Consider the following 24,374-nt stretch of genomic DNA (forward strand, 5'->3'; position numbering starts at 1 on the left):
ACCTCCCAACGTTGTCGGCGTTGTTTTGAAACTCCCTGTATAATTATTTGTAATACTCGTAAAAACAATACAACTTTTCGTTGTTATTAACTGTGTAAGCATTGTTGCAAACAGTTTGTTTCGTCACTAAACGTTTGTTATCTACAAAAAAATTCAGCAGAAATGCCTGTTTTCTCAATTACCGTACAGAAATGCGTTCAAAATCAAGAAAAAGGGGGGCGGAGAGTTTAATTTTTGACTTGTCATTCAGCAACTGAAGTACGAAACTACTCAAAATGCTGACGAAGGAAAGCGCACGTGGTTTCCAGTACTATGCGTCATTGGTTTATGCATTTTTCTTATATGATATGTATGTTTGAAAATACCTTGCACAACTCAATGTAAAAACGTGCTCAACCGTTCACAAACCTTCACGTACTACGTTCTCCTAAAAAAAAAACAAAATACAACATTGTTTCTCGTAGAGTTTTAATATTTAGTACAGAAAATTAATCAGAAGTTGAGTTAATATTTTTTGTATCGTTGGGCCAGGATTCAGTTGGAGCTTTGAAATCTGTAGCATTTTTTTGTGGAAAGCATAAAAATAGCATTTCTGGATTATTCTTGTCAAATTTAATTTCCATACTTGTTCATGTAATAATACTCTCATTATTACAATAACATGTACTACTTTTACTGAAGATACCACTTTGACTCAGAGGTAGAACACTTACCTCTGGTACTATGTTTGATCCCAGTTCATGTGTGTTCTTGGTGGATAACATTGCGTTTCTGGTTTTTCTTATTGGCTTGAAATTTACAGCACAGAGGCTGTATGTATGGGCGGAACTAGGAATTGTCTGCTGGGGCAGACCTTTTTATACAATCTCGCAAATTTTGAGAGACCTTGGTAGGTGACTATCTCATAGGTGGCATTTTTATTTATTTATTTATTTTTTTTTTTTGTCAAAAAGTTGGGTGCAATGCCCTCCAGACCCTTATAACTCCGCCCATGGTTGTATGACCTACAGATTGGCGTAGAATCCGAATCACATAAGATTTCACCGGAAATCTAACCTGAATCCATTGTGCTGGAGGTGCGCAGGATGCTGCCCATATATCAACGAGGAGATCTATTTTTTTGTAAAAGGTTTTCCCATGTCCTACTGCATTCTTACTTCATCAAGTTTTCTCCGTAACCATCCACTTGCTAAAATTGTCATATTTGCTAGTGTGAAATGTTGCGTCAGAATGAGTCTGCAGACCAATGGCGACACTTTCAACACATAATGTAGACAGCAGTTAACTCACAAACAAGTTATGTTCGTGTATATCATTTCCTTTCTTTTATTTTTCTTTTCAAGTCATGTGAAAAAGCAATTTGGACAATAATAAGTGGAACACACTGTATATTACAAATGAGTATTGCTTTGTAACGTGGAGACTCTTAGATAATTCCACATCTCAAGCAACCAATTAACATACGAAAACATATATCTGGAATGTATAAGAAATGCAGTCCTTTGACTAAATAAGAACAGTAGAAAAAACATTGATTGGATTGGAAAAGTGTGGAGATCTTTAAGTGTTTCAAGATACCAGTATATGCTCAAACCGTTGAATAAACAAGAACATCACGATGAAAGAAGAACTTATAAGTACATTATCTTGCAAGGTACTACATAACCTGAAGTCGGAATAAGCTATTTTTTTAAAAAAAATCTGCGACTTTTAAAAACATTATTATGTACATAGCACAATATTAAAGGATGCCATACCAACACAGTCCTTGTGTGTGTGAGGGAGGGGGGGAGGAGGATGGAAGAAAGAGAAGAAAAATGAAATATTACAGTTTAAAGTCCCACAATTATAACCTTTAGGCTAAGGGAGACGATGATTAAAGCAAGTGAATGATGATAGGGATGCGCACGAGACGAGTCGAGACAGGATTTTTCAGACAAAATTCGAGTCGAGACGCGGCTCTTCCAATAAAGAAATATACATTTTTCGCGTCGAGCCATCACTGTTAGAGCACATTTTCGAGACGAGACAGCCACAAATCTTGTCTCGTGCGCATCCCTAAATGATGATTTAAGAATTGGTGGAATGAAAGTGGGAGGAAACGGGAGTATTCCGAGAAAACCCACAGACACGATGTTGTTCACCACAAACTTACTTGGATGGGGATCGAACCAGGGATTCCGCACATCAGAGGTAAGCGCTCTACCACTGAGCCATCAGGCTCCCAGGAAGATACGAGTATAAAAAGAAATCTCTTTTCGCACTGGGGTGATTCGACATAGACAATTGACATATTTGAGTATGCATCATCATTAAACTACGTGGGATTAGGAATACCGACCATACTATTAATATACAATATAGAGGATATTTGCGTAGCGCAGACAACTGTGAAGAGGTGATAGCGTGGAAAATAGTTGTTTTGCGGTACATGGTTAATTTAGAAGGATTAGAATTAGTTTAATACGTTAAATTCTGATTCACTTCATAATTCCATGCATTACACATGAATCACTGTAATTAATCTTCTGTTTTTTTTTGGGGGGGAGCAACAGTGTCACTTTATTCATCCCCCAACAACTTAATATTTCAAGAATAAAATTTTCCCCAACTAATAAGTGGGTGATTTCTCATCCTCTCCAGAATTTCGTATTCTTTCTATTCTGTCTTTTTAAAAGGAGCTAGAGAGATGGCAGAGCTATGATAATCACGCAATGTGTATATGGCGATACTATCTGTCAATGTGTTGGTACTTTTTGAAATATTTTATTCCCTCCGAAAAGATGAGCAGACTTTTTGAAGGTTGCACCTTTTGTTGAGTCACTGATGTATAGACGTAATGGGTCATTAGACTAGCTGAACATGCGATACTTACACAGCACACAGTTCTAATATGAGCGTGAATCTCTTTCCCACTTCTCGCTATATCTGTGCAAGTCCCTTTACGGACACAAGTAAAGGACAGGAAGACTCTCAAAGGGAATGAATTGCTATAGACAAACATATAAATGTAGTATTTGGTATGAGTTTGTGGCAAACTTGGATAAGTGATAGATGATACCAAATGCATTTTTCTCTTATAATTCCATGTCCGAATACGTCTTATTGTGGGTTCAAAGCCTTCGAAGTTGCCAGCTTGCAATAAGGTTTTGTCATTCAGATTATAGCAAAACGCCTGAAATGTCCATCAACCCGCTATACGTAGCTCCTCTACTGGTTACCTTTCACAAGGGTATCAATCTTAACGTCCTAGTGGCAATATTAAACTAATAGGGTCAAAATGACGCCTAAGATGTGTAATAAAAAATAGACAAGTTATTTATTTATTTATTTATTTTTGAAATTTGAATGAGAACTGGAAAATTTACACAATTTGGAGTCGACGAGCGAAAACGGCACGTTTCTAGCACTTGCGGTTTTTGAGATCTCATTGCCGAAACGATTGGCTACAAACATACAATCATTTTAATATAGCCTATACCTAGGTAGATGGTGAGTAAGAAGTCAACTTGCGTAGAGTTGGTAGAGATTTAAGTTGCTATTATGAATTGAAATTAAAATAAGTAGTCGTCTCTTCCCCCAAGTCTTCGGCTTGTCTGTAAACTGCCTTCACACGTTAGCGAAATCCCTTGGTGTCAGATGGAGACAACGCAGCTAGCGTCAACTATTATTCTGGTTTTGAACTATTAGAAATTTGCGGACTGACACAGTAATGCTTCTTGCATTTATAAGGATTAAAATTATCTGATTATGTTTTTACTTAGATATGTGAGCAATCTGTAACTTTTAATGTTTGGAAGTTCGTACATTAGCGTTACTCACAGACAGATATTTCTGCTTCATAAATTAGGATAAAGAAGAGATACCTCGATCAGTCGTTCTTTCAGAAAAGGTGTTCCGGGGGGGGGAATATGTAATATTCCGGGGGTGGCACTGCTGGTACTATTTTATTATTATATTATAGACGTATTACTTTGGTCTCCTCCTGGGGGGGGCACTCTCAGACTTCCGGAGGGAAGGTGCAGTGCCCCCCAAAAAACATGTCTGGAAGAGAGACTGAATTCGATATTGCTCAACCACGACGTCTTAGTCGCTGTTAGAAATTGTAATTAAACTCAATATAGTAGAACAAGCCGTTATATACCACCAGCAGTCAGTGTTCGTAGTTTGAGGGAAAATTTCGTAGGTAAATTTAGCATAAAGAGGAAAAAGGGATTTTTTCAATGAAGTGTGAAACTTGAGGGAAATTCTCGTGCTGACTGATTGACCAACATAAATAGTTAAATTTTTCATTGTTTTTCATAGATAAACCAATAGAATAGGAATAGTGTATATGTGTGTTCAAAGTAGCATAATTTGCACCTCTTGTTGGCTGAATTTATTTCAGTATATTTTTTATGAATAAAAAAGTGAAGGAGAAAGTAAAAAAAAAAAAAAAAAAAATAGAAGCAAAAAGCAAATGAACAAAACAAATGCAGTTGGCACTTCCTTTAATATAGCTAAATTAATCTTTCCACATAACTTCTATTATAGGAATTGGACATTCAACAAACTAACGAAAATTTGATAAGGAAAGGGAAATTTTTTGTGTTAGTCGAGGGAAATTTTCTTAAGGAAACGTATGAACACTGCTAGCAGTATCTAAGCCACACTTAACCTTAACCTTAGTAGTGATAAGGAGGCTGGAGTTGATGTCGAATTAATTCTCTTCTGGACAGGCAACCGAATAGCTATAAAGTGAGAGTCAGTATTATCTTAAATTGAATACTTTGGCACGAAGCCTGGAAGGGCTTAAGCTGACCAACTAGTAATAGCAGATGTGTTGCAGCAGATTTTCTTGATCTCACTCGGTTACTTTTTTGGATCAAAAGATCCAATATATTTCAGGTAAAAATTTACTTGTAAACCTTATATCTGGAGAACTACATATCGTGTAGCCAAATCCAAACTATCACTTAACTCAGTATGATATGCTTATTCCGAAAAGAAAAAAACGAAAACTCGATTTAGGGGCCGTTCAAAAATTTTGTGCCCCTGATCCTAAAAGTATCAATATATTTCAATCAAAAATTTTATTGTAGACCTTATATCTGGAGAACTACATATAGTGTAGCCAAACCCAAACTATCACTTAACTCAGTATGATATGCTTATTCTGTTAAAAAAAAAAAAAAAAAAACTCAATTTAGGGGCTAAAATTTTATAGCCCCTGATTCAGAAACTAATTATTGCCCAAAATTGCAATCTTTTTATGCAGTTTTTTTAGATCATTCCTAAAATTCTTGGCCAAGATTGGAATCTTTTGATCCAATTATTATTATTATTATTTGGATCATTCCTAAAATTCTTGTTTTCATTCAAATTTCTCGCCGATTACCTTCACAGCAATGAGTTAACTCTACAGAGTCAACGTCAACTGGCTTTGCCCAAAAATTGACGCCATCAATACACTTTCCAAACACCACACTACTTCACTTTGCTAACCGATAGACCAGAGCAGCTAAAATTTGACAGCTGATACATACTACGAACGAATTTATTTCAAAGACCTGAAAATTCAAGTTTGCAGATGATGTGTTTGTTTTCGGCCCTTTGAAATAAAAAAAAAAAAAAAAAAATTACTGTGTGTCTGGTGAATATTTATAGAAATCGTGGACGGTGTTGCTGTCCGTCGAAAGCCTGAGTATACTGAAGTCGTGTATATATATGTTATATAAAAATTTGCTGAGATGTGTGTACCTCGCAAACATCCTCAATGTATAAACATCTCTAGAGCTATCCAAGGGACTTGTTTTATGTTGTGACGGAAAATGTTTAGTCAACATCACATCATGGTAAGTTCATACAAGGTAGAAAAGAAAAGAAAGAAAAAGCCGGTATAACTAAAGTAAATATGCAAAGAAAGTATATCCAGACTTTATCTAAATACGTTATACAAATATAGTCATTGTTTGTTTTGCGGGTATGTTTTGGGCATTTATCTTACTGATTTTTTTTTATTTTTTTTTTTTAAGAAAGGTTTTAATTCATATATTTCCATTTAGCTTTTACCTTGAAATCGTACTAATTCGCCTGTGATTGCGATTTAAAATAAGAAACCCAGGCTTGTACCCTCAAACAGTGAGATAGGAGGAGGACAGAGATTTTGGGGGGAAAGGGGTTACTTCAGTTCATCTTAAATTCATATACAAGTATAGAAATGCTATTATATGAAAGACTAGCCTTCGATTACCTCATTTGCTCGGCGTACGGCCTCATATCTCTTAAACCCACATTTCTACGGAACAGTATTTCTATTCCTACTATCCTATTTCAACTACCTAAAAGGTAAGATTTGACTTTACCTAATATCAAACCACATATAAGACAAAGGCAATTCCAATTTTAGACGCTCTTCATGTTTCCTTATGTTTTCTGTATTAGTTTCACTTCCGATTGAATGGCTTACGTCACACATGAACCACTAACATTAATCTGTCTTCATTAATGCCTTGATAATGTTGTTAGATATTTCAGGTTTACACAGTATCGTGGCAGTATCGTCATAAACTGGAAGAACAAGTCAGTTTTATGTAAAAATACAAGATTAGAAAGTAAAATTTTTGCACAGAATACAATATAAATGGGATAGTCGAACAGTTAACTTGCACTGGGAGTGTCTTCCGTTTAGTTCTTTTTTGGTTTACAGTTTGTTAAATTATTTTTTTAAAAGAAAATTTTAACTTTCATCATTTTGGTCACGTTGATTTAACCTCCGGTCAAGAAGCGCCGGGAGCTTTTATTTGCCACAAGCAATTGGCTTTTGGGTTACGTAGTAGTTGGAAGGCACCTACCTACTTTTTTCTTTTCGTCTTCAATTCTGAACACGTTTTATTGCAATGTCATGTTTTGAAAGTTGTATATATGAAGTTAGTTGATTTATTAAGGTGATGGTGATCAGTATATTTAATTTGCTAGTTTTTTTTTTTTTTTACTTAATAAAAAAAACTTTTCCTTTCTGTAAACTACGAGAAGGAGGATAACAATTTGAACACGCTTTTAACCGTAATCAAGATAAAAAAAAAAAAAAAAAAGAAAAAAAAAACATTCGATGATCGAAGTGAAGTTGTTCAGTGCTGATCGACCCAGTCATTTAATTTTCTTTTTTTGCCTTCTTTCTTTTCGGAAAACTTACTGGATTTTCTTCTTTTCTTTTCCTTCATCTGTGTCACGACGTAAACCATAAAGTTCGGCCGCCGATAGTGAAAGCAGTAATAGTATAAGAGGTAAAAATTGGAAGCAACGTATACGGTTAGTATAGGCAGAAAGCATTTGGACTGTCACGAATTCTGTGTAGAAAATTCATTTACTCTTACAAGGAAGCAATCTCACACGCCCAGTTGTGCAGAATCCATCCAAACTGGCCTTTTCGGTTTTGTGTGATTTTTTTTTTCTTTCTTTCTGTAGGACTTCCGTCAGTACCACAGCCGGAAAGGAAATATACATCATGCGGTACGGGTGAAAGAAAGGGGCGTAGGCAAATCGGAAATAGGATGAACAAAAGAGGGTAATCACTGTGGTTACTTTTTTTTCTTTATTTTTGGTCATCAGAACTTTCACAAAAGTAGCAAGAAAATTCTAGCAATGTTGATTTTAAAAAAATGCTGATTCGCTTTTTCCGAGTTGGAAATACCAAAGGCTGAGACCATAGATTTTCCTTCTTTTTCTTTCCTCCGCTATCCTTCTCTTTCAAATACAGGGTAGGTGAGAAGTACTGTGTCCATGGATATTTTTCTTGTACATATGGCAGGCATATCGCTTCTGTGAATATTCTAGGTCCTTAACAATGTAGGTAGTCAGTGTTTTATATCGAAGGAATATGAGTTGACTGTACGCACAACTACCTGTGTACTGAATCCATAATTACACAGCAGTTATATTACGTGTGGTTCACTTATCCTAATTCACAACTAGTTCCGTTACTCGAGTTCGTAACTACCAGTTTATCGTATCCCTTTTAGAACCCCAGGTGACATGAAGTTCTATCCTACCCCTTCTTAACTGACTTAATGATACCACTTACCTTAGTTAGGGTAAGTGGGCTAGAGCCGTCAGCCCGTCCTATGATTATACCTGTTAGGCTAAAGGAGACGATGATTAAGACAAGTGAATGATGATGGAAGAATTGGGGGAATGGGAAAGTAGAAGGAAACGAGAATATCCCGAGAAAATCCACGGCCACGATGTTGTCCATAAACTAACTTGGCCAGGGATCGAACCACAGACCCCACACACCAGAGATACCGTGCTCCGTTGTGCATAAAATATATGCATATGGCGTTTAAAATGTTACAAGGCATATCCTAAAGAGGCAACATAGATTCAAAATGTATACTAAAAATCGAGCACCTTAGGACTCCTTTAAGTTAGAGAGATAAAACTTAGTATATAGACTCTTAATTAAAATAATTGAACAAACGCCTGACCATTTTCGAAAGTTCTACTTGTAAAGCGGCAACGTAGAACAGTTTCTATAATATTGTTGTATGTTTGTCCGCTAGAGAAATGCACGCCACTAAACCGTTTTAAATAAATGTTTAAATGTAGTTAGTAGCTACTTTAAACTTATTTCTTTATTAGTTTAACGTCCGACAATTATGCACCACAACTAAGGGAGACAGTGGTGATGAGGTGGACGATATGGTGGATTGACGAAAGTGAAAAGAAACAGGAAAACTCATACATTAACAAACATACGGTGCGCTGTCCACCACAAACCTTACTTACTGGGAGCCGGGGTGGAAGCGGGGACCCCATGCGACAAAGGTGAGACAACTGCGGCGCTCAGGACTTTTATCATGTCACTTTGGTTAAAATATGTCTCCTACAGTTGAAGGGTTAACATTTGTCAAAAATAGGGAACACGAACTGTTGCGTAAAAGAGCTACAATTTCTTATATTTTATCTGAGAAACGGTTGACTCTTCATCAGCTACTTGGTCGGTTAATTGATTTGGACTTTCACGACCTTCCAGCCCCGACGCTATATGTTACGTGGACCTAGAGTTGAAGATTGGATCCGAATCACATGAACTTCCATCGGGAATTGAACCTGGATTCATTAGTTAATATATTACTTGGTCATTACTAACCACCCGGCGCGGGAAAACCGGGTTCGATTCCCGGTGAGAGCTCATGTGGTTCGAATCCCACGTTAAGCTGTAAATCCACGTCTCATATGGCCTCAGTATGGAAAAGGATGTTAAAACTCCAAATTAGCGAACCAACTACTAATCAACCGCATAGCCCATTCTATCAGACATCAATTACTCTGGTAATTAAACTGCCGCATATAGACGGAGTAATGTTGTTTCTTTGTCCGTCCTTTTGAATGTAATTCTCTGCTAGCAGCCGGAGAGCCCCCTTTGGCGATCACATGACGTTGAATTGTTTCCCTCTGTTACGTAGATTCCAGATGCTATTGTTCGTTCGCCAGACCGCCAAGGATTAATGACTGCTGGACATTGAGTCGCTCGTTGCCGCAGGACGACAATCTTCCTACTCTTCTGTTAAGACGTCCTTGTCTTCTGCTTTTAAAATAATATTCTAAATAGTTGCAGCAAGGTCTTTTACTTCATTCTCTTCCTCTACCAAAACCATTGATAACTGCTTCTACCACGTCTGTTGACGGTTGATTTTATGTCTCTTGATGGTTGATATTAGATCTCTGGAAGCTGTTGAATGACTCTCATTATTATTTTCAGCAACTGGCCTTAAAATTTGGAAAATGTATTATGGGATTTATAATTCAGTCATACTGAAGATAATGTACAGTCTTGTCAAAAAAATGATTAATTGCATATCTTTCAAAAAAGTTGTAGGTGTGGTTGCATAAAATCAAGGAGTACTAGCGTCGTTCCCAGTTTTTCGCCAGACTTTTTGAAACATTTTTAAAAAGTAACCTCTGTATTTCGGTATTTCTTTAGTGTCCGTAAAATATTTCACAAAATGACTTATATATATCCTCCCCCTCCCCAAAACAAAAGCCTTACTGTCAGTGACATAACTAAGGGGGGCAAACGGAGTTTGTGCCCCGGGCGCCGGATTGGAAGGGCGCAAAATTGGGTAAATATTTCGGGGAGCGTGTTGCTTTGGTTGGTCAAGGGGGCGCTAAGGCAAGTTCTTGCCCCAGGCAACAAGTAGCGTATTTGCGTCGCGGCTTACTCTAGATTTAACTGTGAAATCATCTAAGAACCGTACAGGGAATTGAACCTGTATTCTGTGGAAACTTGTCTCTGAACATAACCATTTTTCTGTTTCATGCGTTTTTAAATAGTGCAGTTTATCCTATATTAAGCGGATAACTGTGTACAACGGAAATAAAGTATGGTTCTTTGTGATTCTGTTAAGGGTTAACTCACTCGATTTTGTCTTCATTTTATAATTTAAAAAAATAATAAAATAAAATTAACATTGACAGCTTCATCACCTACGTAATAAATTTCGTAGAAACAACTTCCCGTATAAAATAGAAAGTAGATCTGCGATTTTTAACGTTAATTGTAGATTATTAATTCTGCGTTCTGTTTAAAACGGAAGCAGTTTTCTGTGAAATGTGTTCTCCGGATATCTAGAATGCAAATATACCTTTCCTACGTTCATTCACTTCTGTTAAGTCTTGTGTTATTTATGTACAACATGTATCTTAGCACCTTTTTTTTTCGATCTTCACTTGTTAATTCAGATCTGCTTTCAGGAAAGACCTTAGAGCTGTTAAGAAAAGGGAGAAACATGAAGGTATTAGTTTTTAAAATGGCATAAGTTAACATCTTTTAATTGTATATATTTTAGAAAAAGCACTAGAGGCCATTCAGATTCAAGTTGAGCGTCAAATTATTTGCGGAAGATGAAGACGATGGAGGAAAATAAGTTACTCTCTTTATTTCCGGTGGAAAGTTAATAATTATTGTAAAGACAGCTAATTCTTCTTTTTTTGTGACATGACAACACGTAATTTCACTGCTTGCAAGTGGAGTTCATTTTTGTTATTCTCTGACAGCACCAACATTTGTACCACTTTCATTATTTAATCCATTTTTGCTTTTAATTACCGATGTATCTAACTGGTCTTATTTCAGTTTCAACTATCTTTCTCACAATACTAAAAAAATATATTATTAATGTCCTCCCTTTTAGAAAATAAATAATAAGTAGGCTTAAAGTAAGGACTTGGGTTTAATATACCGAGAGATATGTTAATAATAGTTACTTTGTAACCATACAGCATTTTAAAAGGCCGTTCCGAAAAGAAAGAGGACGAAGCCAGTTTCACTAACACTGTTTGTTTTTGCCTTCATTTGTTTCTCGTTTGATACAATTTGCTTTCCTGTCGGAAGCTTAGGAGGCATGCTCCTTGAGTTTTTTCTGCAGTGTCTCTTCTTTTTGTGGTCATTTACTTAAGTAAATGGTATCTTCCGTGTGTGGTCCTCTAATGACATTGCTCTAGCAAAGAAAAAATAAATAGAATTGCTGTAGGTGGTAATGATATCCTGAATGGAAAGAGGAAGGAACAGTTTTTTTTTTTTTTTTTTTGGTTCCTTCTTTTGGCTTTCCACTTTATATTTTGATGCTACGAGAGGAATGAATATAAAAACTAACGATTGTAAGTTCATTATCACTGAATTAACCAATTGAAAATGTGTACATTTTGTATATTAGCTCGAGATCTCTCAGGTACTATACGTAAGGGATATTTTTTCCCTCGCAGTATACATTATAAACATTCAATGTACTTACCTATTTAACTGTTCCGGTGCTATGATGACAAATTACTTTCGTATATGTAGGGTGTTCCAAAACAACACCGGCAACGTTTGGGAGGTGATTCCTGAGACTAAGATAAGAGAAAAAGTATAGACCAACCTGAGTGCACAAATGCTTCCTTTCGGAGTTATAGGCCGCCGAAATCATGAAAAATGAACTTTAAAAATCCATAGCTCTAAAAAATTGTGGGACCTACCGTAGTCGGGTCAAGACTTCATTTAGGAACTATCCAAAAATCCATGTTTCAGAATCTTAGAGTACTCACGCAACAATTTTTATAGAGGGAGTTTGGTTACGGGCATATAATTTGAAGTACTCACCAACTCCCTCTATAAAAATTGTTCCGTAAGTACCTCAGGATTCTGAAACATGGATATTTGGATAATTCCTAAATGAAGTCCTGACCAGATTACGGTAGGTCCCATAGTTTTTGAGCTATATATCTTTAAATTTAATTTTTTAAAAATGTTTTCGGCAGCCTATAACTCCGAAAGAATTCATTTGTGCAGCCAGGTTGATCTATGCTTTTTGTCTTATCTTGGTGTCAGGAATCACCTCCGAAACGTTGTTGGTGTTGTTTTGAAACACCCTGTATATCACTGAATTCTTGATATGATTTACCCAGACACTAATTTATCTACAAGCGTATGGTAATAGATTTTCCCCATTATTAATAACGAAATATGAAATTTTAAAGGGTATTTGAAATTGAGCAAAGTTATTATTTTTCCTGCGTAGAGTTCCAGATATTCCAAATCCTCATTATAATACAAGAATATCTTATTCTGTGTGTAATGATCCTCATAGTTCACAATTGTCCTAATATGTGTTTCTACCGGCTAGCGTGCACAAAATTTACAGATGTAATTGGAATTTAAGAACTACACTGTTTCAAATAGGACAAACAAACCACGGTTTTTACCCATAGTGCTCAGTGAGACGAAGGCTTCGGAGAACGGCTAGTTAATATTCAGTGCATATGTACAACTATTACTCTGCGTCTTAGAGGATAATTTTGTATTTCTTCTTTCACTCCGTTTTTTCCCCACTTATGTGGAATCGACGTCTCTGATGAGTCGTCTCCATAAGGTCCTGTCTTGGAATTCTTTCCCAGTTAGACTTTCTTTCCTGAAGTCATTATTAACCATGTCCATTTATTTTCTTCTTGGTCTTCCTCTACCTCCCCTTCCCATCCATTTCCATTGCCATCTCTTTACTGATCACATAGTCGTTTGTTCTTTTCATTAGATGGCCATATCACTGCAGTCTACTTTCTCATCTCTACGACCCAGTGTCGGATCTAGCCTGGGGCAGGGAACCTATTCCCCCAGTCTTTGAGCGACAAAACTAGTTGAAACTATTATGTATATATTTCTGAAAGTTAGCGTTGCCTTTTATTCTTTATTGGATTTTTTTTGAAACATTAGACATAGTTTTAGTTGCATTTTTTTTGTTATGCAATATGTAAAATCCAACCTAGCCATAATATCCATCGGGAGCAGGGGCGGATCCAGGACGGACTTCTGGGGAGCGGTGGGTTGTAATACTGGTACTTAGAGCTACTTTTAAGAGTGTCAAACTCGGGGATGGGTTTTTATTTATATATAAAATAAAAATAGTTTCCTCTTTTTTTGGGGGGGGGCAATTGCCCCGATCGCCCTCCTGGATCCGCCCCTGATCGGGAGAGTGAGTTAAGTTGGAAATTTCTGCAGAACCCATGAAAAATCGTAAGTTTATGACCTACTTATCTGATTGTCCATCCAAGTTTTTACCTTCTAGATTCACTATTTGTACGATCTTGGTTGTTCCCTTACCTTTTCATTCCTCACTCTGTCTCGTCTTGTTATTCCACATATCCAACGTAGCATTCTAATTTCAGTAACGTTCAATCTTTTTTCATGTGCTCAAACATACGTATATAAAATAGCGTAGCACTCAAAAAATGTACTCATTTTTCCGAAAAATAAAAATAAAAATGAGAGTACGTATCTTCCTCGATCTACACAACTCATCTGTTATTGGCCAAACCTGACATGGAGTAGATCTTGACTTATTTAATATGTATGTGAAATATTGTCCTGAACAGACTTTTGGTTCTCGAGTGTATTGGCCGTCAAAGTTGCGTTTTGTAATTATTCGAATATTTTCACAAAGAACAACACTCAGGGGAAATGTCCGGCGCAAACCTCTTAAACGTTAATAGAGGATAAACGTTGACTGTTATCTGATAAGAAAATAGTGTGTGTACTTACAATAAAGATTTGCTAAAATTAAAGATAGCCGTTTTTCTGTTTCGCAATTGGGAAATTATTACTAGTTGTAACGCACAACAAAACAATTTCACTTGAATTCGTTTTGTAACCCTAATTAATATTTCACTTGTTTGAAGAAATCTCTGTAAGACAATCGCGGATTGAACCAAAAAAAACAACAACAAAAAAAAAGTCAGACGGATTTCTACTAAAATAAATGAAAAGATACGACCAAAGTAATTACGTACGTAAATGGGAAGAATAAAGAAAATTAGGTGAAATCAGGAGGATCTGATTGATAGGAAGAATGCATAGTTCCAAGAAAATGAATGAATCGAAATACGTGCAGTGCTGAAATTTGTGTGAATTTATTTCGTATTTTGAAAATATTGGTATAGTCCTGATAAGTTCCAAGTCTTATATCCTTGGCTAAAGATAGGACATAATGTTCTATAGCCCAGACCCTCTATGAAGGGAATAAAATTTAAATTACTTATACAAGTTAAGAAGTACTAGCAAGTCATAAATTTGTTATAAAAAAGGAACTAAGATATACATACAGTTTCCTTTAGAAATTTGCTGGCAAAAATTACGTTCCTTAGTTCTCAGTTGGATGTGTTTGTTCAAAAATGGTAACTTTTTGTAAACCCCATTTCAGATAGAACCTGTGAAAGAACATAGTAGAAAACAGATTGTTGTTTCGTGAAAAGCAGACGTATTAATATATATATTGCTTGCGTCTAAAGTGACTAAAATTCTGGTCTAAAGACAGTATTGAGTATAAATCTTCGGAAAATGTCTCCAATAATTCAACAATTCAAAATATAAAGATGGTTAATCTGTTGTTTGATGAATGTTTTGCAGAATGTCGAAGTGCAGACAAGAAGGCATTTATACTCTTGCCCTTCTCTTGCGCCTTTGAACCTTATATTGTCCACCGAGAAGTTTCTACTATCTAATATTATATTTCTAAAACTAATATTCTATTTCTAAAATTAGTAGTTCTAAAACTATGATAAGGCAAGATAATGCTTAATCTATTGTTTCTCTTTAAGAAATGTCACCTTTCAGTTAAAATATTTCGATTGTATCGTAATTTAGTTTGACCAGGGCTACTGTAACCCTTTAGGCCTATAATAAGTTTTGTTTGCGCGAAGTGAAAGCTGTTTTCGCATATCGGCACGACGAGAAAACGTTCATAATAATATCTACTGTACAGTCCTGCTGATTTTTTTTTATTGTGTCACCTCTACATTGCTTAATTTAGTTGATTAAGTAAGTACTTAGCCTAAAATTCATCTGTGTAGCATGTAATCTATTTTTGTTGTTGTTGTTTTTTTTTAAATTTAAAACATTAAAACTGATACTTAGCGCATACACAACTACAAAATTCACTCACTTAAAAAAAAAAAGTTATAGTGTATACTGTACTTGGAACCTTCTTCTTCTTTTACCGTTCTTGATATCAGTGCTAGAGTATTGTCTGATTCACTTTTTATATCACGAATCGCGTAACGTGCATTAAAGAAAATCGCAGAATCGTGATTCACTTCGCATAGTCAGACTTTGGATTAATTCATCAAGAAATGTAAGCTATGTGTTACGTGTTTTTTTTTTCCTTATATTATTAGATCAGGAGAGTTGTGAACAAAAATAAAGAAAGAAAAAAAAACTGTTAGGAGTGAAAGCAGTTACACTGTTCATCCTTAACAATCAGTGTGCATTTATTTTCTTACTGCTTCTCGTCCGTCCATTGAATCATTTACATTGTTAAGTTGTCAAAAGAAATAGATTTGAATATGTGATTCAATTGTGTACAGAAATGTTATCATTTTCTTGCTGTTTAACAGAAGCAAAAAAAGAAATTGAAAGTGGTATGTATGTATGTAACGGGGAAATAGAAATAAATGGAGAAGGCTGACAGAATAACTACTCACTAAAAATCTGACCCAAATTTTTTCCTGTTGTAATGCATTTTGAAGATCTTCATTAACACGAATTTAGCTTCATGTTACCGTATTACGTCACTGGTTTGATCAAAGTAGTAATTTTCGTAATCTTTTTCTTTTTTAACTACGCCACTTTATATCGAACCTTTCTCTTAATTTTCTTATTTAGTTGTCTTTGTTTGTCACAATCTTATAATTTATGAGGGGAATTCATTTTTCTCCTTCTTTTTTTGCTAGTAAAATATCAAATGATTATGTTAATTTCTTGTTATGATGATGTGGTATCATACATTATTTATGATGCATTTAGTGGCCACAGAGTGAGGGAGCACCCTTTAAAATACAAATTACTTCTGACAGGAAAAAAATATTAAAATGATTCCTACATTTGAGTATGATCTATACGTACCACTTAATTAATTAGTAATGTTCATGATTCTGAAGCTGGGCTGTCACTTTATAACAATCTTGTAGCTGTCATTTAAAATGAATTTTGCAATCCTACAATATTTCTCCATGTAAACATAGTCTTGAAAGGGACATACAACATTTTTTTGCATCTTGGAAGGAGTCAAACCATGTGCAACTTTCTGGGTCGTCTTGCTTGCTACCTGCTATCGCGTAGGGGACCGCGGTGGCTCAGTGCATGGGGTCCTGGGTTCAAACTCTGCTTCCGCCAGGAGAGCTTTGTGATGGACAAACGCCGAGTGCATGGGTTTCCTCGAGGTTCTCCTGTTTCCTCCCACTTTTTTCATTGCATCATTTCATTCATTTCTCATCATCGCCGTCTCGTTTAGCCTAACCGGCATAATTGTGGGACGTAAAACTCAAATATTTTATTTCATTTCATATTTACCTGCTATCGCCCTCCCGCTGACATAAAGAAAAGAAAACAGTTTCGCCGCTTCCGAAACAACGGGGAGGGGAAGTGCGCCAAAATACAAGTTTTTAATGAGGAGGTTCACTATTTGCCCACTAGAGTGCAGTGTTGCATGGGTAGAGATATCTTTCTTGCCTTGAGAAAGTTGTAATGTGTAAACAGTAAATACAAAGATCGGATTACAAAATGTTTAAATGACAGCTACAAGATTCTTGTAAAGTAACAAGCCAGCTTTAGGAATATTAAAAGTAAAAGAGAGAGGGGGGGGGGGAGAATTAGCCTCTTTATGTTAACATTTCACGATTATGTTACCGATGTTAAAGGAAATGGTAATAATGAGATGAACAATAATAGTGGAATGATTAAAGTGCGGGGAGCGGGAGAACCCCGAGAAAACCCATGCATTTGGTATTCGTCCACCACAAAGCAAACTTGGCTGGAACTAGCATCGAACTACGATTCCCATACGCCAGAGGTGAGTGGTGTACCACTGAGTCACCGCGGATCCTGTTAGGGCTTTAAAGTACTGTCTTAACTTTGCTTTAATTACTGGAAGAGGAACCTGACAATCAAACTGATATTTTTTTTACTTTCTCGAATCAAAAGTAAGTCAGGTCAGATTAAAGTCCAACGTTTATGCCCTTTAGATTAAAGGAGACGGATGATTAAGAGACCTCATCCCGGCGAAATTAAAATACCGCTAATTTTACAGCAATTATGTGATATCTTGAAATAGATAAAAGATAATTGAAATATGGAACAAGAGCGCCCTAGACAATATTTTGCGTGATGTACCGTTATCATAAGTCACCTAGTGGCTTTCCGTTTTCAGCCGTTTAGAAACGCGAAAATAAATGCCGATTTTCAAAGTGGCTCGAAATCGAAAGCAGATAAGTGAGTCGTGATAACGATATCTCATGTAAAATGATATTGTCTAGGGCGCTCTTGTTCCACATTTCGATTATCTTTTATCTATTTGAAGATATCACATAATTACTGTAAAATTAACGGTATTTTAATTTCGCCTGGATGAGGCCTCTTAAATGAATGCTGGAAGAATTGGTGGAATGAGAATGCGGGAGGAAACAGGAATACTCCGAGAAAACTCATGAGTACCAAATTATAAATGATAATCAAGATATTGTGTATTTTCACCTGAAGTAAAAGAAAGGTATTATGTATTAGAGCATGTCTGCGACTCAAATTTATTAGCATATACTTGAAACCAGAAGAAAAATTTTAAAAAAGATCACCTAAAAATGAAACTGGTTGTTGTAAGGGAAGCTTTTGCACACATTTTCACGTACACCGAGGTGCTGGAAGTCATGTGGTCGGCGCTCACGCGAAACTCATGCTTTCCCGATCTCAACCTCACAGAATGAGCGTGAGTTCAAAACCCTCTCGACAGTGAAATGGTTGACTGATGATGTAACCATGAATTGAAGTAAGAGTGAAGTTAGGTAGGTCAAAGTAGGCCTCTTTGACCAGATAATTAAATTCTCTTACCCAGTAATGTTGTTATACTCGTAAATCGAATAGCCATGTGGACTTTGTGATGGACAAATACCGTGCTCGTGGGTTTTCTCGGGGTTCTCCCGTTTCCTCCCACTTTCTTCATTCTACCATTTCACTCATTTCTCATTATCACCGTCTCCTTTAGCCTAACTGGCATAACCATGGGACGTTAAACTTAAAGATTTTATTTCATTTTTTCGTTAGTCGAATATTATACGCACGCAAGTTGGAGCATTTGTATCTAATATTCTTGTCTCGTAGCTTGAGTTACTCATAAGAGGGACACTTGTAATTGCGGACATCACTGTAATTTGGATTACTTTGTTACAGCTTGTATTGCTAATGAGAACAGTAACGTACCTCGACTACCTTGTCCTTGTAACCCGGTAGGAAGGGCACGATAATAAGAAAAGGCTTCTGTGGTGTACCTGTGTTGCAGAAAATAATAATAATAATAATCCTCTATATTTCCTCCACATTAAATATGTGTACACGTCATCATACTTAATGAGTGGGGAAATTTTCTCTTTGCAGAAACGAAATTACCCAAACAGCGTATTTCATTGGGTTTGTCAATTACACTAAATATTTGATCGCTCACGACAAAGCTATTTGTCATCGAAACCACAGGCCACTACATTTGGTTGTGACTAATACAGAAGATGAAGGCTTGTTAGAAAATACTTGGAAGCGTGTATTCTGAGATTTCTGTTACCAGTGTTGATACGCCATGATTTTGTTACCAAATCTAGTGACTCGTACTTGGGTATATCGATGTTCAGTGAGAGGAGTTTTCAACAGATCCAATTGTAAAGTCCCAAGATATGACAATAAGTCAGATTTGAGCCCTTCCTGCTGGTCTAGTCGCTAGCACGTGTCTTTGGTGCACGTGGTCCCGGGTTTGATTCCTAGTGGGAGAGCTAAAAATTTACAATCATTCACTTTCATTAACCAACTGTCTTCTTTCGCCTAAGGAACGTAATAGTAGGACGTTAAACTAAAAAGCTTCATCTTTTGGTAGATACGAAAGATAAAAATGTAATAATATTAAGCTTTCTTGAAATTGTGAAATTTATGTATTTCTGAGAAAATTGCCTGAATAGCAATTTTAAAATTCAGTTACGAGTAAGTATGTTTCTTGGTCCTAGGTATGATATATTGTTTGTCGTCCCTTTCAATATCAAGATTATATGAGACGAGGACTTACGGTTTAAACTGGAATCCGAACCATCGGAATGCGTTCAAGAGTACTTTTACATCGAGGATTGAACCCGGCTCCCGCGTCCACCAAAGCTGCACGTGCTAGCCACTAGACTAATGGAGAGGGTTGTATATATGATATAATAACTAGAATAGTTTTACACGTATGTGCTTCACGTAGTTATCATTTTTGTTATTAATTATTTTCTTACGTGCTTTTTTGAGCACCTGAACTAATCTACAATCGAAAGTGGGGGCACGTTGGCTCAGAGGTAGAGCGCTTACCTCTGGTATGTGAGGTCCTTGGTTCGATCCCCGGCCAAGTACGTTTGTGGTGGAAATTCTTTCATTATCACCCATTTACCTTAATCGTCCGTATTCCTTAACCTAAAGGGCATAATCATGGGATGTTAAACTAAAAGTTTTTTTTTTCAATCGAACGTAAGATCTGAAGTATAAGTGCGCCTTCTGGAAATCGAATCCAAGACCACGAGTAGGAAAATTACATAGTAATTACGCTACTGTTTACAAGTAAAAATTAATCTGATCTACTAGATCCATTTTGTTGTAATAAGGATATTTTAAAGTTACGGTGTCATGGTGGATGAAAGAGCGCTTACCTCAGGCACGAGGGTCTCTGGTTCGATCTCCAGCCACGTGAGTTTATGGTGGACAGCATCCTATCTGTGGGTTTTTCGGGATTTTTGTGTTTCCTCGTAATTTCCCATTTCACCAATTCTTTAATAATAATAATCCATTTTCATTAATAAACTGTCTCCTTTTTTTAACCTACGGAGCATTCTTGTTGGGCGTAAAACTGAAAATTTTATTTATTTCGTTTGAATATAATTTTATATAGTACATAACAATTCATCCCCTTTCCACGTCTCGTGATGGACGGTTTTCAAGGCAGAGGATTTTAAGGCATTTATACACTTCTTATGAAGCTTTTTAGTGAATTATTTTTTTTGGTTGCAAGAAAAATTTGCTGTTTTTTTTAAAAAGAATAATAATGATGTTAGCGATTCGCTAGTAATGTAGAATTAGTTCACGTAAGTTGTACTATCAGCCATTTTGACGATTTAATGTATATAACTTTATCTGCTGTAAACTATAATTATAATATATAATAACCTTAATAAATCTGTTTTGGTATTTTGCAGGTTAGTCGAGTACTATAATATGATCAAATCTTCTCAAATGAAGTTTACAGTAAGTACTCTTCTATACACATGTACTATGTTTTGAAACTGGTTTGCATTAATAGACTGCAATGGTGATGATTAACGTTTATAGACTGTAATGGTAATGATTGACGTTTAAGGACTGTAATGGTAATGATTGACGTATATATGTAGACTGTAATGGTAATGATTGACGTATATATGTAGACTGTAATAGTAATGATTGACATTTATAGACTGTAATGGTAATGATTGACATTTATAGACTGTAATGGTAATGATTGACATTTATAGACTGCAATGGTAATGATTGACATTTATAGACTGTAATGGTAATGATTGACATTTATAGACTGTAACGGTAATGATTGACATTTATAGACTGTAATGGTAGTGATTGATATTTATAGACTCTAATTATAATGATTAACGTTTATAGACTGTAATGCTAATGATTGATATTTATAGACTGTAATGATTGACGTTTAGACCTATAAACTGTAATGGTAATGATTGACATTTATAGACTGTAATGGTAATGATTGACGTTTATAGACTCTAATGGTAATGATTGACATTTTCCATCTCCCTAATTTCATTTGCCAAAAGTTTATATATATATAAAATCATCATCTCCTTTTTATTTTTTCTAGAAATCTAAAAAAAAATTAGCGGTATTTCTTTTATCGTATCGTTGTTAATTTATTTGAAATCTCGATATTTCTTTTAATATCTTTTTTAAATCGTTTTTCGGATATCTTAGAACTTGCCGCTATTTCTTTGATCAGTTCTTTTAATTTGACCTGTAGGAAATCTAAATCCTACAGACTTAATATTGAAATTCCGGAAAGGGAGGTTTGTTAGGCTCGTAGCTAGGGTTGGCCAGGTAGCTTAGCACTCTGCAACCACTTTCATCCTCCTTCGCTGAAACGTTTAGTTGTTTGTTAAGAGAAGTGTATGTTCAAAAACGTGAGAACTCAAGAAATTCTTATAGTTTGTTCCGTAAAAAAAAAAAAAAGTAGATCGGAATAGAGAATCCAGTTCAAAATCTTAGTATTTCCGCACCATCGTATCTCTGTAAAGAAGAGGACTTTTTTTTCAGTGCTGTGCTTTGTTGCTTTATCATGAACGTTTCTGTCTTTATTGAGTGACAATTATCCCTAGTATCGCAGAAGGAGGGATGAGTTTTATTTCGTATTTTCAGAAGTTCAAGTATTTTGTCGGAAGCCGTATACCATTTATACTCCTACTCTGTTACAAGTTGCTCCGGTATTTCTGTTTTCTCTTTTCACTAAAGTTCCAGATTGGTTTTACCTTCTACAGGCAGACATACTTTATATTCACATGATAAAATTACGTATACATTTCGTAATAAATTTTAAATCTTCAAAAACCGTTAAACTCATATTAAACTGATAATTGATCCATGGATTTTAAAATGTTTTTGTTTCTACTTCGTAAGGGAAATTCTATGTAATAATAAAAGCAATTTGCATAGAAAGAAAAAACAAGGTGAACCACAAACAAACTTATTTGCTTAGCAAAACAATATATTCACATTTTAAAAACTGCATACGTTACAGTTTTGCCAACTAACACTTTTGCTTCATCAGACATTATGAGATACAGGAAAAATGTACAGTCTTATATACATACAAGAGGTGAGACATTTTGCTTCTGATTGGCTCCAATTCAAATCAGAATACTTGAAGGGGATTGGCTGCTGCCAGAAGTCAATCAGAAGCAAGATGTCTCAGCTCTTGCTCGTATATAAGAACGTGCATTTCTCCTGTATCTCACAGTGTCTGATGAAGCCAAAGTGTTAGTTGGCGAAGCTGTAACACGTATGTAGTTTTTAAAATGTGAATATATCGTTTTGCTAACAAATTGTTTAAGTTTATACAAAGCAAAGCTTCTACTTATGGAAAATATTATAGAAGGTGAACCAGGGGAAATTTGTGGGTCGACAATTGTCCTTCTCAGTCAGATATACAAATCAATAAAATCAATAGTGTAGTAATATAATATACTAATGGGAGAACGAGAATTTTTAATCGGTGGGGAATCTATCTTTCCCCCGCCAGTAACATCTGAATGACACTGCTGAGGTGGTCAAGTTAGCTGCTAGCTCCTTCCAAAAATTATCTCCCCCTATCTTAGTCAGTGTCTTATTTAGACATGTTAGGGGAAATTCCTCCCCCAAGTTCTTTAATTCCCAACATCATTTCTGAAAATGTAGGTGCAACATATAGGTGATCAGTAGCGTAGCCAGGATGTGTGTTTGGGGGGGGGGCAAGTGCTGTTATAGGTACATATAGAAAAATTACAAACAAAAAAATATATAAACATAAAAATATATTAAAAACTAGCAGCGTTCACCCCGCTTCGCTGGGGTCACCCCGGAACGCAATAAACTTTGTTACTTAGATAATTTTTACTTTTTCGCTTTCAAGTGATATGATAAAAACCATAGTAGATTCCAGTAAATGTTAACATTATATCGCCTGTCATTTATGTTAACCCGCCCCGCTTCGCTGCGGTCACCCCGGAACGCAATAAACTTTGTTACTTAGATAATTTTTACTTTTTCGCTTTCAAGTGATATGATAAAAACCATAGTAGATTCCAGTAAATCTTAACATTATATCGCCTGTCATTTATGTTAACCCGCCGAGTGACACGGTCATGCGGGTTGCATATAAATACGTTTATTTTTATACCTATGATGAACTAACAAAGGATTTGTACGTTATGGACACTTGAATGGTCAATTATCTCAAGACACTGGTAATTAAAAATTAAAGTGATATGATAAAAACCATCTAGGGTCCAAATCCTAATAACCCCCCAAAAATGAAAGAAATTGGTTCAGCCGTATTAGCGTGATGAGCTAACAAAGGATTTGTGCGTTCTCTTTTATATAATAGATTACAAACATCAAAGCACCAAAGTACATTGTCGGACCTCTTTGGGGGGGGGGGCCTCCGGCCCCCCTTCCCTACGCCACTGTAGGTGATGAATGAAATGTAATCTTTCAGTTTAACGTTAAATGATTACGTTCTTTAGGCTAAGGGAGACAGATAATTAAGGCAAGTGAATGGTAATGGAAGAATTAATGGAATGAGAATGTGCGAGGAGACGCGAGTACCGAAAGAAAACTCGAATACAGGATGTTATCCGCCACAAACTTACTGGGGCGGGGATCAGTAGTAATCGCCCCACTTGAGGCAAATTTTACCGCCCCCTGGAGCGTGGCGCCCGCCGCCGCCGCCAAATTTTGCGCCCCGGGCGCCCAGCGCCCATTTTTGGGTTACATGGCCCGGGGTCAATGACCTAGGGGGCGCCCACCGCCGCCAAAATTTTGCGCCCCGGGCGCCCATCGTCCATTTTTCGGGTTACGTGGCCCGGGGTCAATGACCTAAGGGGCGCCCACCGCCGCCAAAATTTTGCGCCCCCAGGCGCCCGGCGCCCATTTTTCGGGTTACGTGGCCCGGGTCAATGACCTAGGGTACATAGAACACCCCCTTTTAGATCTTGGCAGGGGTACCTTGGCCCACCCCCTAAATTTTGGCAGGGGTACCTAGGACCACCCC

The 24,374-nt window shown here is 36.3% G+C and overlaps 1 protein-coding gene across 4 annotated transcripts in view; it reads left to right on the plus strand.

Annotated features, from left to right (window-relative positions):
• Window positions 1–24,374, plus strand: part of insc (spindle orientation adaptor protein inscuteable) — a 231,632-nt gene that overhangs the window by 82,105 nt on the left and 125,153 nt on the right. The window contains exon 2 of one of the 4 annotated variants that reach the window (XM_081739081.1): window positions 20,761–20,809. The exons of the other annotated variants lie outside the window; for them this stretch is intronic. The gene's annotated coding sequence lies outside the window, so the exon portion shown is untranslated. The remainder of the gene's footprint in view (window positions 1–20,760; window positions 20,810–24,374) is intronic. 4 annotated transcript variants of the gene reach the window in all.

The sequence above is a fragment of the Thermobia domestica genome, chromosome 14, assembly GCF_964235325.1.
Source record: "Thermobia domestica chromosome 14, izTheDome1.hap1.1, whole genome shotgun sequence".
Taxonomy (NCBI): Eukaryota; Metazoa; Arthropoda; class Insecta; order Zygentoma; family Lepismatidae; genus Thermobia; species Thermobia domestica.